This window comes from Cebidichthys violaceus, unplaced genomic scaffold (assembly GCF_023349555.1).
Source record: "Cebidichthys violaceus isolate CVI_PGR_0920_01 unplaced genomic scaffold, fCebVio1.0.p SCAF_7, whole genome shotgun sequence".
Lineage (NCBI taxonomy): Eukaryota > Metazoa > Chordata > Actinopteri > Perciformes > Stichaeidae > Cebidichthys > Cebidichthys violaceus.
Genome location: NW_027176927.1, coordinates 8031791 through 8058670, shown reverse-complemented (window position 1 = coordinate 8058670; position 26880 = coordinate 8031791). Strand labels below are relative to the sequence as shown.

The following is a 26880-nucleotide window of genomic DNA, read 5'->3' as shown; positions in this document are numbered from 1 at the left end:
ACACCAGCTGACCCTCCCCACCCACACACACACACTCACGGCAATGTGGTGTGGCACGGAGGAAGGAGTTCATCTTCAGTGACAGAAACAAGCCGCTGAAAAGGACACAGTGTTAATAGTTACTTTATTTTAACTCAAGAGGGCAGCTGACACAGCAGAGCCACACAAGGAAATCAAGTTCACCCACCTATTATTCGAACCGTTTAGATACTGACCATAAATCAGCTTTATTAGCATTAAAAGTGGTGGACTGCGAATACTCACCTGTTCTCCTTCGTACACATGTCCTCTGCTATCCGACTGCAGTAGTGGTGGAGGTAGTCAACAGTAAGACACACACCGACTGGACGCTAAGGGTGAGCTGGGACAGAGAACAGCGTGGGTGCGGTACACGATGTCTCCACTGGAGGGCAGTTCGAATACAGCAGATTTTCTTCTCCGCTCACTCACTTTTGAGACTGATGAATCAATGCCAAGCTGGTCACACACCTGCAGAAAACAGGGAAAGCTGGAAAATTAGCTTTAAAGTAAACATGGTGTTGGAAAACTAGGGTTTATAAACTGCAATATTTGACCCATGGAGAGCTGCAAAAATCACATGGAACTCAGTAACATCACTGTAAAATGCTCTCTGTGATTATCTTTAAGGAGCCTCTCAACAAAAAAGTCAGCGTGACTGCACGACACAAGGCAGCGCTCAGATGTAACAGTGCCCTATTTGGTTGCCTATTTATAAAGTGCTTTGGTATTGAGGACAGGGCCGTGATGGGGCTGAGAATAACTTTAGTTTCACAGCGGCAAGCCTTAATCCACCTTGAAGCAGCCCGCTGTGTATGTAAAACTGAAATGGAGTCACGGTAATGTGGGTTTACACTAAAATGGTCTTCAAGCCACGTTTCACTTCAGTGTAACGCGTTGTCTTAGGGAATAGATTCACTAATGGGTCCGTCCACTGAAATGAGCAGTGGAAGGATTGTGGACAAACTGGTCTGTTGGAAATCAGGCTGGTATTATTTTCGACCTGAATTAACAAGCAAAATAAAGTTGTGTCAAAAATCTTCATTTTGAGTCATTCCATGAAAATGAAAATGTTTTGTTCGAATCAGTTAAAAAAAGATTGTAACTAGTACACGTTAGTGTTTTTGGTTCCAACAACACAATATAAAATGACTCTAGTACAAGTAAAATAAATATAAGAAAGAAAAAAAATATTTAGTATGCAAAATAGATCCTGGCATATATATTACATTTCTACATATCATGTACGTATCAAGTGTTTTTTTCACTCCCCCCCCCCCCCCCCCCCCCCAAGATTCATCCCGTCAGTCCTGAGGCACTACTTACTATTTTACATACCATCAGGTAGTTTAGTAGAATTTTTTTTTTTGTTGCATTTCATAAACTAATCAAATTTTGTTTGTCCAGTAACTGTGAAATAAATGAAGGGGACTAAAAAAAGCATTATTTGCTGCTGAAAGTAGCATGAAATGGAAAAACACCTGATAAGTGTGGCACAATTATTGAAAGCACTGACTCATGTGGTCAATCTATTGACCAGGTTTGCTAAATCCTTGAGCACACTCTCTGCTCGTTTGACGTTCTACAACACGCGTTAGATACACCATTCAAAACTAAAAGCCTACGTGTGTTGTTTGCTAAAGACTGCCACTGAAATAGCACACTCAATTAGCAATCATCTGCACCCAGAATGCACCTGGGAACACACCTGTGACCAATTAGATCACTTTCAGAGCTTGAGCACTATAGATAGTATTTATGTTTGCTCTTCGGTGTGATCATCAATGGAGAGAGTTAGAGGACTGTAACGGCAATATACTGTATTTTGTTTAGTACAATACAGTAACTACGTTCATTTCATCTTGAGTTAAAGTAGTTAAAGTCTGATACTGTTATGAGTATGGGAGTATTGAGGATAAACATGTTGCATACGTGTTCACAGTCCCTGAACACCTAAGGGCAACGCAGACACTGGACTCTTTTAAGACTGGCCTAAAAACCTTTTTATTCAGGAAGGTGTTTCTGACCTTGTGTTAAATCACTGTCAGCTATTTATTTTGTGTTTCTGTTCATTTACTGTTTTCTATTATGCTTATGTTTACTAGTTTTTTATTATAGTTTGTTTTAACTACGTTTTAACTATGTTTTTACTATGTTTTTCTTATGTACTGGCTCTGTGGCACTCTGAGATTCTCTGAATGAAAAGTGTGTTACAAATAAAATGCATTACTATTATTATTATTATTATTTGTTTAATGTTTGTGTGTAAAGTTCTGATGCAAAAATACCATTTTTAGAAGAGTTTATTTAGTTTCAAATGAGGTGAAAAAATAGAAGACATTTTGTGTAAATGTTTGGGGGTTTTGTTTGTAGAGCTTCGACAAAGAGGGCCCTATAGTTTCCAAAATAGTTTTTTAGCAATTGTGAAAAACTGCTAAGCTGCATTAATAGATTTTTAACTGCTTAGGGGCAACGGAACACTGTAAATAAATTATTATATATATATTATTATATTTCTCCTCATAAAGAAGATTTGGCCAATACATCGCACATCTAGCAGACACTAAGCTATTTATTGGATTTGTATTTAATTAAGTTCAACCATTGAAATTTGATATTTAGCAAATTGTATTTTCTAGACTCAACCTTATGCAAAAGTACAAAAAACCCAATATGAATATAAAAATAATCTAACTATGACATAATAATGACATGAATTCAAGATTTGTGCTGTTGAGGTTTGTTTGTGATGATCTCTGCAGACAGTACTGGGTCGGACTGCAGGTGAGTGAGGTGGTTTATTGTACCACTGGTGGTGCCGAGGTGGACCAGTGTTTAATGTTCCACAGCTCTTGTTGTGAAATGGGTTTTAAGTGTAGCCTTTGACCACTCCATTAATCATTGGTTTGTCCTTCTGCCTGACCCATCCTGGGTGGGTCAGGCCTTTACTAATTCCTCCACAAGCTGCCGCGTCACACTCAACATAATATTCCCTGCAACGCGTTCCTCCTAATCCCTTTTTATCAGGTCTGCTGGCCTTTCTGGTCGAGCTTTCGTGCCAAAAGAAAATTCTTTACACTGTTTCAATTAAACGGCCCAGCAGAAGCTCTTGGCTGAGTGCCAGTGTCCTTCAGACAAAGAATGTCACTGGACAGAAACACTTCAGCGAGGAAAAGCGGAAAGAAGGTGCGGAAGCAAGAGTGGCTCTGAAGTGCAAAACACGTGAGACCAGAAGAGGTAGGTACGTATTGGAAAGTGATTCGTCACAGCTGATCGGATCGACTGTGTGGCAAGCGTAATTATTATTTATGAAGGGTAGGCATTGTCCTTGAGAAGTTAGGATCAGGACTGGCAAATCCTGGCGCTTGAATGCTACACATGGCGGGTCTTGCAAAGAAAATGCAGTGGGATTCATTACAATGCACATGGCAGTCTGCATTAAAATTCCAGCAGAAGTACTTCTACTTCTTTACTTTTCTGGCAGACAGGGTGTCTTGCGGCACATTGCTGCCTCTCACGGGGTCGCAGTTGTATTTCAGTTCAGAGTGTGATGGAAGGAGTTCGCTTTTGCGTTGTTTTCACTGCATTATTCTTTACTTTTTCCATCACCGATTTTGCGGAAAGTCCTGCCCTATCTATTTAAGGTCCAAATTTTAGGTTGTCTAGGCGTTGGAACCTGAGTTGCTATACTGTAGCATCCATAATATGGACATTTAGACTAGAGAATATGCTCTTGCATCATCTGCAAAACTGCCAGATAATCTCCTGAGGGTGGAAGGCAACTATCTTTCCACCCATGGACTGGAACGGGCCATTGTCAATATAGAGTTGGCAAACAACACCATCCGCCGTCATGACCCAACCCAGTTTTGAGTTACACCATATTCACGGTACAGTACATGCATTTTCTGTTACAGCAGAAAGTCCTGGACTTTGAGGCAGCGGTATAGCCTCATGAGTTGGATTCAATCTAGCTAAAAGCAGGCGTCAGGGGCAGAGATGTTTATGGGACAAAGAGCGGCTGTCAATGTCCCTGGGCAGCATGGGGGAAATATCAACTTGTGTGCCGCCAAGGAGTTCACACAATCTAGCTAATTTCAGAGCCAAGGGTTTTTGATTTCTTTCATGGGGGAAGGAGCACAACGATTTAAGTAACAATCAAAACTCGCCTGAGGGATTATGAGCTGGAGCAGGCTGTGTGTGTTTTGGGGAATGGAAACAGAGAGTTGTTTGAAGAAGTACATCATGGTTTCAGAAAAGGTGAAAGCAGTTTAGGATCTGAGCTTGAAGCTTTCAGGCAATATCTTATTTAAAGGTGTTCATTGATTTCCATTGTGTTTGATCCGACAAGTCTGGAAATTTATTTTTAGTGAGCATGCCTGTGTTCAGCTTCAAGGTCATTTATGGAGTGCAACGGAGGTAGAAACACATTCTTACCCTCAAGTGGTCAAATACAGCTGCTTGGTCACGAGTTCCGAGGAAATGGGAAAAAATACAGTTTGTTATTTGCTACAGACTCTTTTCAAAACAAACTCACAAAGTAGGTTTACTTACGTTTTTAGGTTAACTTATGCTACAAAACTAGTTGATTAGGTTTAGTAAAAGTTTATAGTTTGGTTAAAACAATACATTTGTTATGTAAAAAAACTACGGTAAAATAAGTCTGCGTTGTTTCACCCGGGACACAAACAGTGGTGTCCCAGGTGAAAGTTCTGTGCTTGTTTCACCCATCCAACTTCCATTCCCACCCACCCAATGCAAAATATATTGCCCTTTTCACTACGTCAGTTGCACTGAGCATCTAACAATGACGCTGATGGGTTTACATTGGTGTTAGTAGAGACGGTGTGTGGGGAACTTGGTTGGGTTTGGTCGCAATCAAAAAATTAAGGATTACACCACAATAACTAATCATTCCTCATAGGCTGTGCAGTATTTCGGCATCTGATAAGATTTTACATTTAAGGATTACCAACTAGACTTCCTGGATTGTATTTTATTGTCTTGTTTCTATCTAAAGCACAATGCCAAAGTAACGTGAATCCTGTTTTCTACTTAGGTCTTCTAATTTCGATTTTTTTTTTGTGAAAACTGAGCTGAATTTTTATAGAAAAGTACTAAAGTAGTGCACGCTGCATTTTGGAAAACGCAGTCAACTGTATCCCCCTGAAACATTGAAGAGCAACTATTGTCTTCCAATCCCACAGCATCCAAGCTAAGAACAAGAATGTTTTTATTCCTTTCCAATTCCTCCTACATTTTTAGTCAAAAGCGTTCTGTATTTAGAAATCTATCAATTCAAATTTTTCTTTGTTTACACATCAAACCAGCTGTCTGTCGGTCTGTCTGTGATGGACACTGATTTTAATCCCTGGGAAGGAAAAACCCGCTCGGCCTCGTTCCTCTCTTTCCCTGACAGGCCTAACAGGTTTTCTGCCGGTTTCATTTGTGTTTCAGTCATCACAATATTCTGCTTAGTAAACCCCCCCCCCCCCCCCGAACAACAATGTACAACAACACTGGGTCAATTAATTTAACAGAGGATCTGAAGAGCAATGTATTCTCAAGGTGAGCGTGATGCTTATTTATTATGCTATATTTATTGCAAAAGGGCACATGAAATAACTAACTCATGCATGTCTTTTACAGTTAAAAGTGTGGATTTACTAATGTTTCTACAGTCCTATAATCCTATTGATTGTTTTTCATTGATGGAGGTGATGACACACAAATGTATAATTTGTATTTATCTATTTGCACTTGTTTTGTTTATTAACGGGGTTCATGACAATCAACATCCACCCAGTCCAGATGTAAATCTTTTTTCTTTTTTATCTGTGGAAGTGGATCCACACCTCTTTCAGCCTAATACGACATTTACCGTTTTAGGTGTAGGAGCAAAAACTATAACCAACCCATCCTTTTGAAGCACTATTTTTTAATTGCAGGCTCATTTGCTTCACATGCAGTGTCCTCAGTGTTCAACATATTGTGGTAAATTCTTCCTTTAACAAATTTGATTTGACTTTAAGAATTGAATAGAGGCGAAATAGTGAAAGTCAAAATCAAATGCCTTCTACCAGTATAACCGAATATAGCAGTGTATGACAGGCAGCACATTTAACCTGTTACACACTAAACATCTTTATTAATGGCAAGTCGTCAATACTCAATTGAACTGTTGAATACATTTTAAAAAAGTATTTTACCGTTACCCGTTCTCTTTCTTGCTTCATGTGACTAACTCAATGTAGCCTGATAGGAAAGAGGTTTGATTGATTCCATTCTGTCTCAATTGGTTGTGTTCTAGTTTGAATTTTTCATCTTGAATTGTGGTGCCTGAATTCACCAATTCTAATTACATATTTTAATTTTAACCAATTTAAGCAACATCAATATTGTTTTGTTTTCGTACTGGACACTTCTTATGTTTTCTTTTTGAATTTACAAACTGTAAAAAAATACTCAAAATCTTGTTTGGTTTGTGGTGCAACTGAAAATGTGCTAGACATTATTCAAAGAGAGGAATTAAAACCACAACATTTCAGATAGATGTTTCTTTGATATTTAAACTTTAAAAGTTATATTGAGTAGTGAGTAACTTTCATAATTTGGTAGTCAGTTAACTTACATGATGTAATTCTAATGCCCTTATTTTGCTTCCATACCTGCCCTGTTGAGCTAGTAATGTCACCATATTCCTAGATTTCAGCGACACTTGAGTACAATGAATAAAAATAAGCTTTAGTTCGACCAGCTAGAACATCAAATGCTGCGTACACAGTGCTTACATTCATAACAGTAATTAAATAATGCAACACATTACAAGGGGTCATTCTGCTGCCTAATACTTAACACACTAAAATTAATAATTAATTAATTTTGTAGCCTGATCTCCTAAAAATTACGTGAACATACAATGAAACAGAATAGTCAATTACAGTTTAAAAGGAATGTATTTTGTCCCGCATTACATTTGTACATCACATATCACAAATACGTTTAATGGTGTTTTATGAAACCTATCCAAGTGGTTTTGTTCCCTAAATCTAAACATAATAAGAATCTAGTTTTGAAATACCAAAAGCAACAAGCACTATAACGTTAACATATATGCAAAAGTTTTTGCATCTGGGCTGGATTTTCAATGCAAGACTTTTAATTGCACTCGAGGAATAATTTAATGTTAAGATGTTGTCTGAATACTTCTTCCTGCACTGCCAAGTTGTAACAAACCAGAATTATCTTTTAGCTGTGGAGCCTTTTAGCACCAGGACTGCAGAAGTGCGTTAAACTTTCCCTGAATAAGTAAAGGTAAAAGTCAAAATCATCTGTGTAGCTGGCTAGGTCACAGGGTTTCCATTTCGTGGCCAACAGCCAGACACTCAGTGGCAGCCTGCAGCTTGGCCACATCTGCTCTCAGTGCAGCCAAAAAAACGCAACCGGGCCATGCCACACCCAGTCAACGCTGCCGTCCCCCGGGGTCCTCGCCTCCCCACCTCTCCCCCCTTCTGTTAGAGCCGTCCATCCTTCATGCTGCTTTCAGACAGCTGTGCTTACTCCGCACTACACAGCACAGAGAGAGTGGAACAGAAAAGAACCGGGGAGAGAAGCCGAGTCTGCCAGCCACTGGATAAAAGCAAGCTTTTTGTTTCCTAATGGTGCCATGCCCATTTTATTCAGATCAGTCATTCAGATGGCGCCTGCCGCTGGCATCATCGATTTAACATCATTCATTTTGCAAGGAGGAGGAGGAAAATAAGAAGATGAAGGTGGCTGACACCTTTGAGATATGAGGAGAGCGACAGGGATGCTGCATTCAATGAAGTCATTCATTAATCCCATTATTTCTTACATATAAACTAAATGTATAACTCTATATAATTACAGTCTTTCAATTGAAGTTTACCACCAAGTACGAATTTAAGGTATTTCAAAGCCACTGAGTAACAAAGTAAATGGGGGGGGGGGGGGCACAAAAGAGATTTACAAACAAGCTTGATCAGCTTTGGCCCTGACTGGCTGATTGACAGCGAGGAATATGGGCTGCGAGCAGTCAGACACAGAGGCTGAGCGATCGGCTGACGGCCAGATTGAGTCCAGTACTTTCAGCCCCAGAATAATACTCCGGTCTTATCGCAGGAGGAGCAGCTGGCTGCCGAAGCAGGACAGGTGAAAGAGATGATGCTGACAGCAGCCCCGGCCTGCCAATCCAACTTCTCTCTGCATTCCCAGAGCGAAGATGGGGGGGGAATGAGGAAGAGACCAATGATAGACGTTTCAAAGTAGCTGAACGGAGAAAGTAGCGGTCATCCTAAAGTCAAAGCTACGTGAGCAGGGAATTTCAGCTGATTTTGGAGATTTGGGTGTGTTGCGTTTGTTCACAGGTTGTGTAACAGAGAGATTAGGCTTCTCGACAGGCACGATGATATGGGATCTTTATAATTAAAGAAACCGCCATCTTCAATGACTGATACAATGTGTTTAAGATGTACGGAGAGAGCCTGATCTCACATTAAATTACTTTTTACTTAAGCATAATTTTGATGTATTTGTACTTTACTTAAAGGCTTCCATTTTAAGTTCCTTTATAGTTTTACTCCAATACATTTCATAGGAAAAAATGTAACCTTGTCTCCTAATAATTACGTTTCCATGCAATTAAACTGCATTCTCTGTTACGTTTTGAGGCAAACGTATTTATTCCCGGATTACGGTCACAGTTTTAAACATGTGGTAAACTATGTGAGCTGAAAAGCAAAACAAAAACATAACAAAAATACTTGGTATGGTTAAGCTAAAGAAAATAAGTATGCTTGTTACGTAACTTAAATTATGTACCTTATGTTGAATTAATGTTTAATGTATTGTTAAAATAAGTCAACCTTGACTTGTGGTTTTACTCAGACAGAACAAAAGGTTCTGTGTTTGTTTGACCCACCCATCAACTCCATCTTACTACTTTACATGGACTTTGATTAGAAACCTATTTGTGAAATACAAATGTAATCCTGGCTGAAATATTGCTTTTATACTGCACTACACTATCTTTTATACTCTGTTGTATATTGGTACCTCTACTTTAGTGAAAGATCTGAACAGTTCCCCTTTTATAACTACATTTTGTTGTTTTTTGTCACCATATTTAAATAAATTGTGGACCATGGACAAAAATATGTTGAGTTTTACATGAGTGAAGAATCGAAACTGAGAAAATGAGAACATAATCTGCACATTAATTGATAATGAAAGTCATTATCTGCACCCTTAATTGACAAACAACACATCCTGTACTAATGCGAGGCAAAGTAGTTTTACACTCACACTTTGAAAGTTTGAGCAAACAACTGGCTCCTCAGACTGCAGGCTGAGTTTGGAGTATCTGTAAATCAGGAACGATCCGCATTTACTTTCCAAAGTGAAGATGACAGTATCTGCAGGTCCATCAGGACAGTGGCAGAGGAGCAGGAGGAATAATTGATGTCTATAAATAGGAGATTCTTTACTTTCTGGGCTGCTAGATAGTCCAAACTGGAACCAGTCTCTTACCGCACTGTATCCGAACGCAAATGAAAGACAGGGATGAAAAAAAGAAGAAGAAAAATAGTAGTTTTCTTTGAGCTCCGTATAAATCTTGACTTTCTTGTGTAACAAGGCAACTTTTAGTGTTTAATTAGTTCTTAAAATCTTGTAGGGAGTGCCAGCTCCAAAGCAGGGTCCCCACGGTAGACCAACAACAGTCTGCTCATTAGAAGAAGCCACTGGTCTGTGTCTGTCGCTCTGCATGGGCTGCTTTCAAAGTCTCTGTGGCTTAGAGGAAGCTACAGATGCACTAAGGAGCTATAGGTTCATATATGAGCACGCATGCACGCACAAAACCTTGCCTACAAAGAAAGATACTCTATGTTTTTCTTATAATCTCATGTACAGAGGTAACAAAGTCTGAAATGCTCACTAGAGAAGCAAATGTGTATTAATCCACTGCAGAAAATAGCCCCCCAACAAATGCACTATTTACATCAGCCCAGTCACTAGGAAAAAAAAGTTGGCCTTGTACGTTTCTGCAAAATCAAATTATATCTGGCGATCGTTCCTCAAGTTCCTGTCTTGGGTTTCGACTAAAAAAAGCATTTCCATGGATAGTGCAATTACAATACTGTTCACATTTAGACAAAAATAATATATGACAAACAAAGGGCAAAGTCAAAGTTTGTACAATTCCGTTAGTGGCACAACGTAGGTCAGTAATTTAAGAAGTGGATACAAAATATGGGATAGGACAAGTGATGCTATGTTAATCATGCATTTATTGTGGTAAACAGTTCTATGCCTTGAAGATGTTTCTACAGTTACTTATGTCAATGAATTTGAATATACAGATGTCTATAATGTGAATTTGAATATACAGATGTCTATAATGTGATGTTAAGCCACCAATCGTCTCATGATAAGGGAACTATTGTACTGCAGCTGCAGAGAGAGGGGAAAAAACAGAAAGAGGGAATGAGACAGAGAGAGAGAGAGAGAGAGAGAGAGAGAGAGAGAGAGAGAGAGAGAAAGAGAGGGGAGTAGTGACCCTAGACTCGTTCGCTGGTTCAGACCGAATGTTTGGCAGGCGTGGCACACTGCAGCAGCACCGAACCAGCTGGCATCCACAGACAGACAGGAAGGAAGACGAGGAGGATGCAAGGAGCAACAGCTAGGAAACAAATGAAGAAGGTAACGAAAGAATGGAAAGATAAATATAAAGGGAGAAAAGAGGGAGAATAAGGCTTGAAAAATGTAATATCCCGCTCTGGGATATTACATTTGGTAAAACCTGTCTATGCAGTTGATGCTCCCCAGCATTCCATTTCTCTGTGTATGTGTGTGTGTATGAGGACCAAATTGAGTTGTCATCTGCAGATCCAGTGGTGCCAAATTATCAGCACCTATTAAATTTGTTACTTTTCCTAATTAGCTTCCACGTGAACTTGGAGGCTCGGCGTCCCAAAGTGTGTGTCGCTAATACTAACCACAATCATTTAAACGGGAGCTAAGTACCTTAAGGCTACACCGTGGCTGAAGTCATTTCCAGGCCACATTAAATGATAGGATCTGTAATAAGACTGAAATATAGCGCCGTTGATTGAGCCAGGTGACAGACAAAAGCTCTTGCTATATTAATCCTAATGTGGAAACGATGGAAGAAAGGGGAAATTGGACGGCGATTAAATGATTAATCCCACAAGGAACCATATGTGTGAGTTGCGCAACTGAATATATAAAGATATTAACGTTTATGCAATTATGTAATTTGCTTAAATACTTCAAAGGGTGCAAATTGAATACAATGACTCATGCCTGCTACGAAGGTGCACACAAATAGAGGCAGGATTATCAGATTCAGTCCAACCCAGAAGTCTATAAACTAATTAAAACATTTTCAAGAGCTTTATCTCTGAGTCTTTATGAACAAGTTTGTTCTATACGTGGCCAAAAAAGTAAGAACTTTTAGTGACACGAGGGAAAGCGAAGGATTATTTAGCTTTATGCTAAGGCGTCCTTTGAGAGTCAGCTTGCTTATTCCCTCTACTTACATGTAACTGTGTAGGATGTCTGGCAAGTTCCAAAGAGACTGTGTGTGTATATTACTCATGTTGTGGGGACACACATCTGTTTACACAGCTACGTTGTGGGGAATCACATTTCTTTTGAGGACAGAATGCAGGTTCCCGTAATGTAAAATACGACATTTTAGGGTAAATGGCTAATCAAATTTTCAAACTATATGCCCCGATGCTATGTATGTATGTCACAATTCTGGAAATCGTATCCAGAATCCAATCAGGATATATGTTTGCATCAGGTTCATATACTGTACATGATGCCTTACGTTGTCAGGGTCAGTTGACAGCAGACAACTCACTGGGTAAATTATTTATGTCTGACATTTTAGTACATGAAATGCTCAGAATGAATAGAATGAGAAAAATCTGGATTTTTGCCGAAAAGGGGAGTCATCAAAAATAAAAAGTAAAGGAATCTGTTTTTTTCTTAGGTTCTACAAATATAATCTAATTAAGGAATCTATGTATTTTCCTGGTGTGTTACTGTTACTTTTTAGGAAATTTAATGTGAAGGGCTATGCCACTTGCTACTACTGCTGCATTCCAGACAATTCACAAATTTCACAGGGGAAGTTTCATATACATATATGCAGTATATATATATATATGTGGCAGTTTGACAGTTAAACCATTAACATCATCTTGAGAAACCTTAAGGTGGCTTATTCATGTTACTTGTTAACAATAAAGGGACAACTCAATGTCAGAGGGACCCTTAAATAGCATTTTCTGCCACGTTTCAGCTGAGTCATATGAGTTTCCAGGAAGAGAAGTCGAACCACTGCTGCCTCACGCTATTGGCCACGAAACCTCTAAATTTGCAGTGGAAAACCAGCCCTGACTGAGAAAACAGGCAGTTTTATTGTTAGATAAACAGGGAGACATGTAAAGAGTGACATGGACCTGTTTGGTAAGAATTAAGGATAACAGGTGTGTAGTTTAAATTGTTATATTAAATATATAGAAACATGGCTTTGGATTAATTCTAAATTTATTTAATCACGATTAAGATTATTGTGCTGTCTTTTCTGTACAACAGGCCCTGTTACTCTCTTTCCTAATCTGTGAAAGGTCATCCTTAATTCAATTAAAAACAAAATGTAATTAAATATTTTCATGTTAGAAACAAAGGCTTAACTTCTGAATGAAATTTGAAAAGAAGAAACTGAAGATCAAACTAATTTCAGCCCTACCATATCAGCGCAATCAAACCCAAATGAAGCCGACCTTTGTCTCTACACTGTTGATGTAAACAGGCAACAGAAAGGCAGTACACAGTTTCATGTGCAGTAATTCCTTACCTCTCAGCTGGATCCAGGGCTGCTGACGGCCGGCCTGCAGGAAGAAAGCAAATATCAAAGTAATTAATTTGTTTTCCTTTAAGATTAACACAGTGCTGTGTGTTTTACAGGATGAACTGAGACATCCTCGTACGTCTATCTTTGTGAAGACCCTCATTGACATAAAGTATTCCCTAGCCCCTTACCCTAATTTCCTTATCTAAACCTAATTCTAACCTGAACCTCACAACCAAGTCTGAACCCTCAAACAGGCCTTTGAAGACATGAGTACTGGCTAAAATTTCACTTTACAAAAATGTCCCCATTTTTTTGAGAAAAACTTGTTCGGGTCCTCACTATGTAGCAAGTATAGGAACTTGCATACACACACGCATGCATAAATTGTAGCTTTTTTAAATGCAGTGCAATACATCACCTAAGAGTTGCCAGTGAATACACACAGGCATTGGATGCATGTTTGTGTTTTTTGCATGTGTGTTGTGGTTGGTTGTGTGTTCATTACTTGTGTGTATGTGCATGTGCATTGTATCTGTGCATGCCTTCCCCCATTGACTGTCTCTCTCCCAGGCGGTGCGGCTGTGACGAAGTCCACTCTGCGTTGATAATAAGCTTATTAATCATGCAGCCATACGGCCCCCAGCTCGCCATCCATATCCCAGCTATGATTATGAACATTGATTGGCTCGGAAGAAAGCAGCGGCTGCTTATGAACCAATGGAAGCAAAGATTGTTGGGGTGAAAAAGCAGACGAGCGAAGGCTATTGATTTAAGCATGAAAGGAGACTAAATGGAATCCCAATGTTGAGATGAGATGAGACAGTGGTAGATAAATCCACACAGGATGGACTCAGTGCAGGTTTTGGTCTTATTCAGAATATTATAACAGTATGTGAATATAATAATTGCAAATAACACTTGGAAGAAAACGCTCAACTGCAAGGATTAACATGGGTACAAAATCGTGGTAATGTGAAAGAAAAGTATTTCCTAAAACTACTTATTACAAAATAAAAATCATTATTGAAGGGCTTGACACATATAACCTAGGTCTGACAAAAAAACGTTGAATCTAATTCTGTGCATCCTTGCTGAAAAGACAGTAAATTGATTATTTATGGGTTTCGGTTAAATACATGCATCTTTAGCAATATTGCGTTGAGTTCAATAATTGTTTTGCTGTTTGAGCACATAATAAAACCACATGTTACACTTATGCTGCTATGCAACATCAATATGTTTGTAAATAATAGGTTGCAATAATTAAAAAAGTCAGAACATAAGAACTGCCTAATTTACATAATTTGAAATGAGTTTTAACAAACTGAATACTACATCAAAATAAGGCAAAAATGTATTGCTATTTAAATGCATAGGATTTTAACCTATTGGTCTACTCTTTCCATTATTGTACTTTAATTAACATATTTGCAATACATTTGGCTTAGAAAATACAAGGAATTACCTTATTTTTCCATTTAAATGGTTCACACAAACAACACATGAATTAGGCCATATACATAATTTATATATAATTCAATACCTGAAAATGCTTCCCTAATATTAATAGTTGAAGAGTCAGTTCACCCAAATCAAATATGACGCATATTTTCTCACTTACACTTAGTGCTATCCTGTCATGTACACAGCTTTGGTTTGGGATGTCTGTCTCTAACATTTCTGCTTCCACCAGGATGCAAATCCAGTGAATGGAATTCAGTTTGTAGCTCTCACAGCATTGAAAAAGTATATGTAAAAAGATCTACAATAATGTCTCATTTGAAATATAATATCCCAGTTGGTATGGATAATCCACAGTTTTCCCTGAAACTCATTTATACCAAATAATATCCCTATATAATCTATCTGACCATCTACTGCAGGTAATACACTGACTATTCTAAGAAAATATGTTTATTCAGAATGTAGGTGAACTGACTCTTTAAACCTTGTGAAAGTCACTGAGCTATATTCAATCCATGAACTATAATAAAGTATATCTTAATATATATCTTGCACTTTCAGGCGTATTGCATTCAAATGTATCTCTGGAGAAGTCATGCTGAATGCTGCACTTTGTGTTACAACAATTCCTCACCTCCTCCACAAGAAATGAGGATATGGAATCAGGGCAGCCTAAAAAAGAGATTGGAATAGAAATATGATGCGCTGTGGCTCTGGGGTCTGGTCAAAATTACCTCAGTCTGCTCCTCAAATGAAAGCAAATGTGTCTTCACAGCTCTGCTAAAAGCACCAGGCAAAGGCTGCTCGCTTTTATGCACAGCACATTCACACACATCCCTGTACCTCTACATCCAGCTATAAACCATAATTCAAAACCTGAACCTTAAAACCAAGTCTTAACTCTACAAACAGGCCTTTGAAAAAGGGATGACCGGCCAAAATGTCCTCACTTTCCAAAAAAAAAAGAGTCTGCATTCTTGTTACGGTCCTCATTGTGTAACCCGTACAAGAAACACACACACACATACACATACACAAGGCCTTGAATAGCACAATGCATTAGCTTTCAACCGCATCCCTTTGAAGTGACAGAGCATTTCGGTATTGACTCACAAACTACCACTCGATTCAGGCATCACACACATTCTTCTATGAAAAGATTGATTTTTGCTCTTCTTTCTACCAAACTGTGTGAGAATCTGAGAATCTTGACAGAAATCATTCAAGTCTTTAAAAAAGTGACAAACAAGGGATCTTGCTCCTTATAAAGCCCCTCCTCCCCTTCTCAAATCCTTTTGATTTCAACTTTCTGTCAGAATCAAGAGGCTTTTCAGAAAGCCATTTACGCCGACGCTCCCGATGTGACCGTGCACCTGCTTCATCCTGCCTCACCCTCCAGCCTCCCACAGGACACGGGGCTCAACCAAAACCGGGAGAAAACCAGCGGAGAAAGGCTGAACTAGAGAGACAGAGAAGGAGAGGAGGACTTGCTAAGACCACAAGCATAAATCCTCTCTCTTACACACAGTAGCCTGCACGCACGCATACACTCACACACCCTCTGATAAAACCCACAAGCAAACTCTGTCACTCAATTAATGTCTCGGTTTATCTGGTTTTAACATACCTGCCATCCTCAGCTGGAATTAATGCCTCACCTCTTTCTACCCACCCTCCAACACACACATTCCCACCCCACAGCCCTCTAAATAGCTAAGCAGAGTGTGTGGGATTAGGTGCTGTGGTAATAACTTCCATATTGAAAAATGCAAGATTGGGCTTCTGCGTGTTCACAAAGACTTTTATAAATAGAATTGCCTTACACTTATATCTCCAGACTGAAACCAAGACATAATTTTTTTAGTTGTATTTATCATGCTTAAATACCAGCATGCTGTTTTATACGTATATATATATATATATATATACGTATATATATATATATATATATATATATATATATATATATATATACGTATATATATATATATATACGTATATATATATATATGTTTTTTTTAACATTCCATGATGCCGAGCGGAGCTAATGCCTTAAACTGTCTCGTACAGTGTTTTCCACAGTGTTTTGCAGTTCAATTGGCGGATTGGAAAGTGCTGACATTCCGGTGGCAGATATTGCTCTCTTGCCCGCCAGCGCCCTAAATCCCCTGTTAGGAGGAGCGCGGTGTGAAATCCATTTACAACAGATTCCTGCAGAAAGCTTGTCATCTCATTGAAAAAGATCCCCCTGAAATATGGGAGAAGCCTTCACTGTAGATGTAACAACAACAAAAAAAAGGATGATATTCTTCTCTTGCCATATTTCTCTCCCATTTTTTTCAGTTCAGTCTGTTTCTTTGTCTCTTGTTCAATGTCCTGTGAGAACGAAGTGTCTCCTGGCAGTGAACAAAGATGGCTGCTCTGTCACAGAAGGGTTAATCTCTCATAAAAGGTGTCGGAAGACTTCATGCAGCCCTGGTCCCCAGGGGCATGGGAACACTAACAAGCGTAAGTGAGGGGTTTATCATGTCTTTTATATCAGCGCGAGTGTAGCTGCCACTGCACTCAGGCCCTGGCAATGTACCAAGCATTTAACCTATGACTGACCTGATCAAACAACACAGGCTGGTGCATCAATCACATTAAATTACTCTGCTCTCACTCTGACCAAATTAAGCACAAACTTTCTGCAATTGTTCCAGTCTGCAAACTGCACCAAATACAGCCCTAAAATGCTGCGTTTATTGAGAATCTATACATATCAAATCTTTTTTCTTTCCCCTCCGCAACAGACGCTCCAGCTCCAATTTCTGAATACAAAACTGGAAACAAAAAATTGATCGCTGCAACGACTCATGCCGTGTCTCCACGAGACTCCTGAAGACACTCGAGCCGCATCGCCTCTGGAGTCGATACCACGTCTTTTGTCTGAGGAGAAAGGTTGCTATACAGCTGCTCTTGGAAGCAGCATCATCATAAGTGACGACAAAAGAGTCTCTTTTGTAATCAGAAAGCCAACTGACAAATTAACTATTTAACCAAAAGCGTTGTCCGACGGACGTAGTGTTCTCTGGCCTCTGCATCGAGCCCGCGATGTAAACCAATCAGAAGTGGTCCTGATGAGAGTGAGCGTGTGAGACAGTGCCTTGTCTTTCCGCCACTATTTGAGCTCGGCGTGCCTTTGTGTGCGGCTATATGTCAAACAAAGGGGCCGCTACGCCTGCCTGCCAGCCGTCCATACAACCGGGCTTGGTGGGGGGGAGGTAGGACAGAGATGTGGCTCTGTGTGCGGATCGAGGAGTGGGGGTGAGAGGGAGGGGGGTGCTGTCTGCAGGGAGCAACCAGGCGTGTGAAAAAATACTCCTCCTCTCTCCTTCATCCTGACTCCTTTGTGCTCTTATTTCTTTTATTCCTCCATCTTTTTCTGTTTTCATACGTGTTCACCTCAACCCTTTGCTTCTCATCCTCTTCTCTTTTCAAAGCCCCCCCCCCCTTCACGCTCTCCCTCTCTGTCCCTCACATGTCATCCCAACTCCCAACATACAGCCAGCAGCTACAAATTATAACGGAAAGTTTACCGCCCATTACAGCTGCTTTTGGAGACAATCTTTGATATGGAAATGCCGCCGTGCGGGATGCATACATATGTGCTATGCGTGTGCGCTGCTGTGTGTGTGTTTGTGTCTGTTTGAGCAGAGCGTGGGAAGACAATGAAAAATGGAGGGGTGTATCCTCAGGGAACCCTGTCATAAGCAGCTTTTGACAAATTGGGACCGAGGGCATGTTGTCTCCGAGGGTTTGTCGCAGCCCACGGCAAACACACACACACACACACGTCAAACTGACACATGACAAATGGTAGGTGTGGATGATGGAGCTGCTATGAGCCAATAAGCTCTTTAAGCCACACTAAGTACCAAAGTGCTCAAAGTAGATAGAGGTTAGCAGGGCGCTAAGCGCAAGGCGGGCGATGGGAACAAAGAAACATGAGCGTACAGTTATCATCCATCACTTTGATAGTTGGGATTTTGGTATATCCACGCAAGAAAGAGACAGTAGAAGAAGAAATCTAAGTGTTGAAAATATATATTAAATCCATGTCGCGATCAAATTCAGCCAATCACTAAAGGAATCCAGTGACACAGAGACAAAGAAAAAGAAAAGGGCTTACCTTTCAGTTCCACAGCCACATGTGTGAGTCCACTGCTTTTCCCACACACACACACACACACACACACGGTCATCACACATGCGCTCCCATGCCCTCACACACACCGTGTGCGAGCAGGGAGAAACGGGAACCCATCATTGTTCTCATAACCCCTCCCACGCGGACGTGTAGCTGTGTCTGGATGGAAACATGTAGGAGTAGCACTCATACACACACACTCACACAGACACACACAGAAATAATCTTACAGTGTCTGGCTAAAAAACATGCAGCATCGACAGTCTATCTTCTTGTAACCTCCCTGTTCTCCAGAAATTCCAACACACACACTCATTCTCCACTCGTATATGCTCACGGCACACAAAGACTCCCACTCACGGACTGTGCGATCATGTGATGCGCGAGACATGCATTCATGTGAGAGCATGTGGTCTGAGCATGTCTTTCCACTGCCTGTTCCTCATCAGCTATTTTGCGTGTACTGTAATGTCTGATGTGTCTGTGTCATCCGTGCATGTGTGCATGGCTACACACAATGCCTGTGTGTGCACATTGATACTATATTCATACATGGGGTATGTGAGTGCGTGTGTCTTTCCTTCCCGTTCTCTCTCCCAACCTGGCAAATACCGATGATCTTGCAATTGGCCCGCGGCGTCTGATACTGACGCACCAAGGCACCCTTTAGGTTCTATATGAGACACACTGGCTTTCAACTAACTCCAGTGTAAGAGTGAGAAAGTCCATTTACGGAGGATTGAGGTGGATGGTTGGGTCATACAAACATTAAAACCGAAAGTCAACGTTGACTTATTTTACCGTGTTTTTGTTACGGAACTTAATGCCGTGTTATGTAACAAATATACTTTTTTTTTTTTAAGTAAACCTAAGCTGGAAGTTTATTTTGAAAAGGCACCGTATGCATGTGTCAAGCACAAACTACTTTTCCTCTGAACGCGGTAGTTTATTTTGAAAAGACGCTATGGATGTGACAAGAAGGAACTGACACGCCGTCACTGAAACGTCCAAAAACTGACACTAAGTATGTGTGTTGCGTAAATTATGTAACAAATACACTTATTTTAATCCAAACCATAATCTTTTCCTTAACCTAACCAAGTAATTTTTGTTGCCTGAACCAAATCAAGTAAATCTCAAAACTATGTCAAAACTAAATCCCCGGCTCTGGCTCCGCTAGTCGCATGTCAATGTGTCCTTGAGCAAAACACTTAACCTCAAAATTGCTCCCGTAGCTGTGCTATGTGATAGAATCTGAATTGTAAATCACTTTGGATAAAAGCGTCTGCTAAATGACTGTAATGTAATGTAAGTAAACCTATGTTGGAAGTTTATTTTGAAAAAACACTGTATGCATGTAACAAGAGGGAACTGACAGGTCCAAAACTAATGCAAATATGTGTGTTGTGTAAGATATGTAAAAAACATATTTATTATAATCCAAACCATAAACTTTTCCTTAACCTAACCAAGTACTTTTTGTTGCCTGAACCCAATCAAGTAAACCTAAAAACTAAGTAGTTGGAAGTTTATTTTGAAAAGACACCATAATATATAACAAGCAGAAGTAACGTTTCCTTTGAACATGTAGGTTTATTTTGAAAATATGCATGTAACGAAACGTCCCTGACTCGTCCAAAAACAACGCTAAGTGTGTGTGTTTTGCTTAAGTAAACATACTTATTTTAACCCAAACCATAATCTTAAACCTACTTTGGAAGTTTATTTTGAAAAAACACCTTATGCATGTAACGAGCCAAAACTACTTTTCCTGTGAACACGGTAGTTTATTTTGAAAAGACACTATGCATGAAAGGAGACGGAACTGACACGTCGTCCCTAGAGCGTCACAGTTTAAACTGAGTGCGTCGGTATTTGATGAGTTGGGCGTGAGAACATGTTGGTTTTTCGCCAAAGGGGTTCAGCGTCAGGATAAACAAACAGGCACCATTACAACCCCTCTGCCCGGCCATCGGGAAGGAAAACAGCTCTCGTCCGTTCTATTAATCCCGTGGGGGCAGCACGGCTACATGCACTTTACCCCCTCTGCATTATTGATGGCTGGTAATGGTGCCATTACAGCAGAATAGGATGCTGGAGGATGTTTTAACACAAAGCTGATGAGGAATTAAGCTCCGCTGGGCCTGGTTGGCCAATTTCTGTTCTTTAAGAAGGGAGGGAGGTGTTTTAACAAGGAATGAAGGATACTATTAGTATTATATTGGTGGGCCAAATACTGGACCAGGCTGCCTTCTACAAGATAGAAGCTAATACATGTTTTAGTAGGGCAATCACACTGTATGAGAAGTTGTGCTGCTCTGAGCGAGGCCAGTTATTTCCTGCTGACTGTAGGTGTTTCAGTCCAGCCAACTCGCCAAGTTAGCTGTCTGTATTTTCTGACTATGCACACTTGGTGTCAACAGTTAAATTCTACATAAATCTTTAAAAACAGTGGACTGCTTCTTTTTAGCATGTGAGAATTTAAGTGTGTGTGTGTGTGTGTGTGTGTGTGTGTGTGTTTATTACTCTAGTTGTGAGGACATAAATCTGTTTACACAGTCACATTGGTTTAAGTTCACGGTTAGGTTTAAGATTAGGCAAGTAGCAGTTAGGGTTATGATCATAGACTGTATAAGAAGTGGACATGGTCATCGTGACGTCACCCATTGGTTTGTGGACTGCCGCTTTGAAGCCTCAAATTAAATCATATTTCACCAGCTGCAATGTTTTAATTGTATTTTTCAATTATGAGACTAAATTAATTAAAGTTCCAGCTGATATGCTTTCACACCGTCATTAATAGTTTTGTTAAACAACTTCTCAAAGGATATGTCATTAATTAAAATCAAAGGTTGCAAATTAAGTCCCATTTGCGATCAGCAACAAGGCAATGAGACTAAAATTTAAACAACTTTTACAACATGTTTCGGCGCCCGCTGAAGCAATTGACGATGTGTTAAACCGCTCATTAAAAATCTAATTAAACTGGACTGTCTTTGTTATCGACTCTGTGATGAAGAACAAAGGACTTAAACGTCCTCTAAGTGACACACACATATGCACACGCGCGGTCTGATGTGTGCGTTATATTGCTGGTGAAGGGGAATTATTCATAACTTGTATTTATTTTTTCTTGTATTAAAACAATAGCCCAGTTGCCTTTGTCTGAAAAGGCCAGACTCTGAACAACTAGCTACTAAAATACAAAACAACGAAGAAACATAAAACAAGAACAAGTGTAATGTTAATGTTAATGGACCTGATGCGCTCCAGTATTTGCATATGTATTCATAAAAATAACATTTCACATTGAGCAGCTGATGTACCGTTTATTCACCATCATGGTGGTTTCTTTCTTAAAGACACTGTGATGGAAATTAATTGAAGTGTAAAAATACAAACATACTGTTAATTTCTTTCTGCTAATACTGAGGTACATGTTGAGTATGAGACGTCATTACTGACCGGGGAAATAGAACTTTGGAAAAAAAAAAATCGAAACTCAAGGTCCGCTATATGTTGATAAGAGCTGCAGTTGAGAGCTCATGTGAAATGTTTTACTTTTGGTTAAGAATCGTGAAAAAGGTTCTCTGTATGGAAATCAGAGCGCAGCTATTGCCTCCATGCGGCTCTCAACATGGCGACGGCTGAGTGGGCCAGCCCCCATCCTTCGTCAAATAAAGGCATAAACGCCCAAAAAGATAATAAAAATAAATACAAAAAAATGTTGCATCTCTTGTACTTAAAAAAACAAATGAATAAAATGTTGAAAATAAAAGGTCATATTTTATAAAATACATTAAAACACAAAATATACAACTGACACTGTTGATGGCTATCCTTGTTAGAATGCAGTGAAAAACAAATTAGCATTAAAGTACCTCAGCACAGCCAAGATTAGGAACTGTTACCAGACACAATGAAAAAATATGACTTACCAACGTATGTATTTGTGTCAAGACTGGTTTGATTTACAAAATGTTTCCAGATTATTAAAATGGACCATAGTATTTCACAAATATGCATTTTATAAATCTGGAAAAACTAGAATTCAACAAGCCTATTCATCTGAAGAAGTGCATGTATAAACATAATGAAGATTCTTTCCAGCTTATGTAACATACAAGCCAGACCAAACGTGACTAGAGTTTGCAAATCAACCGATTAAACACACCTGTGTGTCACAGCAATTGACACAAATATGTTGCCGTGCTATATAGCGAACGCCACACCCAATGGCCCTTTTACTCGTGCACACTATATGTGCACGCTACACCCCTCTCCTTCCATGGCCAGCTCGCACACACTGCTCGTGTAAAAACCTGAGAAGGAGCTGCGTGTGCGATGATTCTACTGCTGTATCCTCACATGATTCACTGCAGACAGAAACCATCCCCAACCCGATGAGGCCGCGAGCAAGGGATGACCAAGCGCTCAGAATGACCAAGCGTTCAGAATGAATGGCTGCAGATCAAATCGCACTACACTAATTTAATTGGGGACGTTTTTTTCGCTGCTTTGACGCCGATCATTTTCATAAAATTAAGACTTTTATAAAACGTGGATCCCAGATTTGCATGAATAAGAAGCAGAATAAGATGAACTCATGAGAGATATACAGATGTTTTACAGCGCGAGTTTGGAGGTTGTGTTGATAATGCTCTACAGTTTGTTGAATTACACGGTTGCGTGTAGTAACTGCTTCGGGCATTTAGATATTCAAATTATTGCCATTAAAAAAAACAGAGCAAATACACAAAACTCACGTGCTGTGAGTGTCAAAGCTTTGGGTATGTATTAGCACCTAAAAAAAGCTGGTAAATGGGGGGGGTATACTAACATCAACTAAGATTAAAGATGGAGAGAAAACAAGATAAGACAGTATGTGTGTGTGTGTGTGTGTGTGTGTGCACATGTGTGTGAGTCCAGAAATACCCAGACAGAGGGGACGGACCGGGGGAACATATACAGTAACGGCTCCCTCCTGGCCTGCTAATGAGCTGCAACTCTCTGTAATGGCAGCTCACACACACACACACACACACACACACACACACACACACACACACACACACACTTTCTCCTGGCTCTGCCACTCGATGCAAATGAGGCAATTTTAAGCACAAAATCATTCCGAACATGTTCGCTATTTCACTGCCGAATGAACCTCAGCACAAAGACTAATCATATGTCCCTTACGATGAGAACCCTCGTATGCTCAAACGGATGTGCGTATTTTTTTTTTTGTTCTGTGGAGGGTTAAAAAACGTTGTTTTTTTTGCCTGAATGCAGCCCAAAGTTAATGGAATGAACGCAGCGCAGCCTTGAGCGTGGGCATAATTCAGTTTAGTTGTGGATTAATAAGCGCACGACAAAGCTATGTTAACACTTCTTATTCTTTTTGCATAAACCTCAGACCCCGCCTTTTTTGGCATCCGACTACGCATTTTAAGGCGGAGTGACTGTTTTCTTTTTTGTGTGACACTCGAAGAGAAATGAACTTCGGAACGTAATGAAGTTAACAAAAAAAAAAAAAAAAAGCAGCTGCAGGTAAAAAATTATAATAATGCTCCCTTCGGACAAGGTGAGCGACATCCGCAGGGGTCCCCGCAATCTCCATGGCAACCACTTACCATGGCCTCCACCCCCCTCCCTCGCCATGACGACCTCTGTCACCCAGCTGTCCTCCCGAGACCTTTAACGGAGCTAATATGGCCGCTGCCGAGCCCCCCCCCCCAAGGGGATTAAAGCGACTAAACCTGAGGAAGTGCTTTTTCATTCAGACAATAAAACCCACTCCATCCTCACGGTTCCTCCCCTGTGAAGCAACCTTTCGCCTGCCGACACAGTAAATCAATTGAGTATACAGTGCTACTGAACATCACCCGAACATTTCCCGTGGAACTGGAGCCTCTCTTTCTCTCTCTCTGTCTCTCTCTCTCTCTCTCTCTCTCTCGTAGCCTGGAGAAAACTCAACCCTTAAAAGAAAATTCTTGGATTGGCCGCTGTAACCTGGTTAAGGGCCCAATTGCTGGGACAACGCAAAAATGAGAGGGCGATTGTGCACCACGGGAATGCACGAGTGGCGTATTCAGGCCGAAGTGCAAACCCAAACTCTCACAAGGACGCACACAAACACACAGCCTCTTAAAGCATCCCTTTGTCTCCAGGGAGGGGGGGTTGCATAATGAATCCATGACAGCCTGTCAAACATCATATGAAATTGATTCCGCACAAGCCAAAAGCTCCCCCATCCCTTCCTACGCCCTTATCCGTATCCCCCGACAACTCCGCTCTCCTTCGGCCGGTCTCTCTTATCGCCTTGTGAAAACAGCCCACCTCGAACCATCCAAGGGGTCCAGCAATGATAAGAGCGGAGGACGTTAAAAAGGACATTAAAAAGTGCAGTGAAAAAGGTCGGGGGGACCACTTTTGGAGTGGAAGTCCAGCCATGAACGCTATTTTCAGATCCTCTTTCTTTAAAAAGCCTTTGACCTGCAGGTTTGGCCGGATAAGAGCAGCTGTACCATCAACACCATCATCATCATCATCATCCCATAGAAATATACATCTGCTACACTCTGATTGTCCAAAGTGTCCACTACGTGTTGATTTTAGCCTCTAGGTCTCGCAGAAAAAGGGGTGCAGTGGACATATATTTGGGTGCCTAAGCGAGTAAATGCATGAATGAGTGTGTGAGTATCAGGCACACATTGCATGTCTGGCGGAGAGTAGTGTGTGACTTACCACCTTCCCCCCCTCCGGCTGCCCCTGAGGGCTGAACATGCTCTGACAGCGCCGGTGCTTCTCGGCGTCCCGCTTTCATCTACGGTGCGTGTTGGCTATCGCTCAAAACTCTCTGCTCCCAGACTCACTCTTTCTCCTGTCTCCCTGTGCTCTGTGTCTCTTTCTTTCTCCTTCCTCTCTCGCATTTACTCTTTTTTTACTTTCTCCCTCTTTCTTTCTCATCTCCCTCCCTCCCTCATCCCTTTCTTCTCCTCCCTCCTCTCCATCGCCCTCACCAGCACTCCGACGGAAGAGCTTGGTGTCGCTTGTCTCTCGGATGGCACAGACAGCAGGCAGACACATGGGAGGGCTGTTTTGTAATCCTGCAGGTCGTACCACCCTGGCACAGAGAACGGGGGAGGGGGAGGGAAGGACTCGAGCGGGCCCCATACTGCTACCTTCCAACCCTATACCTTTTGGCTGCGTCCCCCTCTGTCTGCATTGACGATGGTCTCTCCCTTTTTTCCCACCGACAACGGGAGGTCTCGCCTCGCTACATCCTCCCTTGCGCGTTGAGGCTTCAGGAAAAAGAGCAGGGGAGGGGAGGAAGGAATGGAGCGAGGAAGGAAGGGAGAGATTGGGAGTGGAAGTGTGGGAAAGAAAGGGAAGATGAGCGGTGGGTGGCTAGGGAGGGTGAGGAGGGATGCCTTGAAGGGTTGCAGACCAAATCAATGAAGCCTCTTAGCTCAGGGAAATATTTTTAAAGTATAAAAAGAATCAAACAGATGATCAAAAATGAACAAAGAGCTCGGTCATGAATTTGTGATGCTGTATACTTTAGGTTACAACCCAGCCGCACAGTTGGCGCCACAGACTGTGTGTGTAAGTGTGTGTGTTTAGAACAGAGAGCCAGGGAAAGACGGAGGTTAGGTCTGAGGATGGATGACCGGCGCTCTGCCTCGCCGCCGTCCCTCCCACAGATGATCAAATTGCCGTCCATTCATCCTCGCTTTCACCTCAATCAGATGCCACTCTTCAACAGTTTTGGACATGAGAGGTTTGCCCAACCAAGTGCCCAAGGCAACTATGGTTTGGTTCACTACACTCAGTAACCCACCAAGACGATATTTTGATATTCAAACTAGAAAAATTTTGTATTAAAGGATTTTATTGTGGTTATGGTCATTAAATTATGAATAATTGTTTATTGTGCATACAATCAAAGAAATTCCTGAGAAATTCAATTAATTGATATTGTCCCTATAAGTTATACTTGGACAATGCTTAAAACAATGTTAGTTCTCCTATGAATGTCCAGTGTTTAGGCAACAAAAGTTTTTTGTTTAGATTTAGGATAAGATTGGGGTTTGGGATAAAATAACTACGGAAGTGGCGTTACTTAAGTGCGAAAGTTGCTTGACAAATAAGTCAACTTTTATGGTGAAGCCACGGTTCAAGTTAGGAAACTAAAATGCTTGGTTATGTCAAGGGAAATATCGTGTTTGTAGCTGTTGTCCCATTGGCCACAAGAAGCCTGCGGCATAGAGAGCAGCAAGACGCGATCATTGTTCAAATG

At 40.7% G+C, this 26880-nt stretch overlaps 1 long non-coding RNA gene across 1 annotated transcript; it reads right to left on the bottom strand.

Moving 5' to 3' along the window:
* Positions 1–11: 11 nt before the first annotated feature.
* Positions 12–25620, bottom strand: LOC137891100 (uncharacterized). The gene is made up of 4 exons (XR_011105331.1): positions 25326–25620; positions 12929–12962; positions 265–489; positions 12–95 (listed from the first exon to the last, which is right to left on the bottom strand). It is a non-coding gene; the product is annotated as an uncharacterized lncRNA (long non-coding RNA).
* Positions 25621–26880: the final 1260 nt, after the last annotated feature.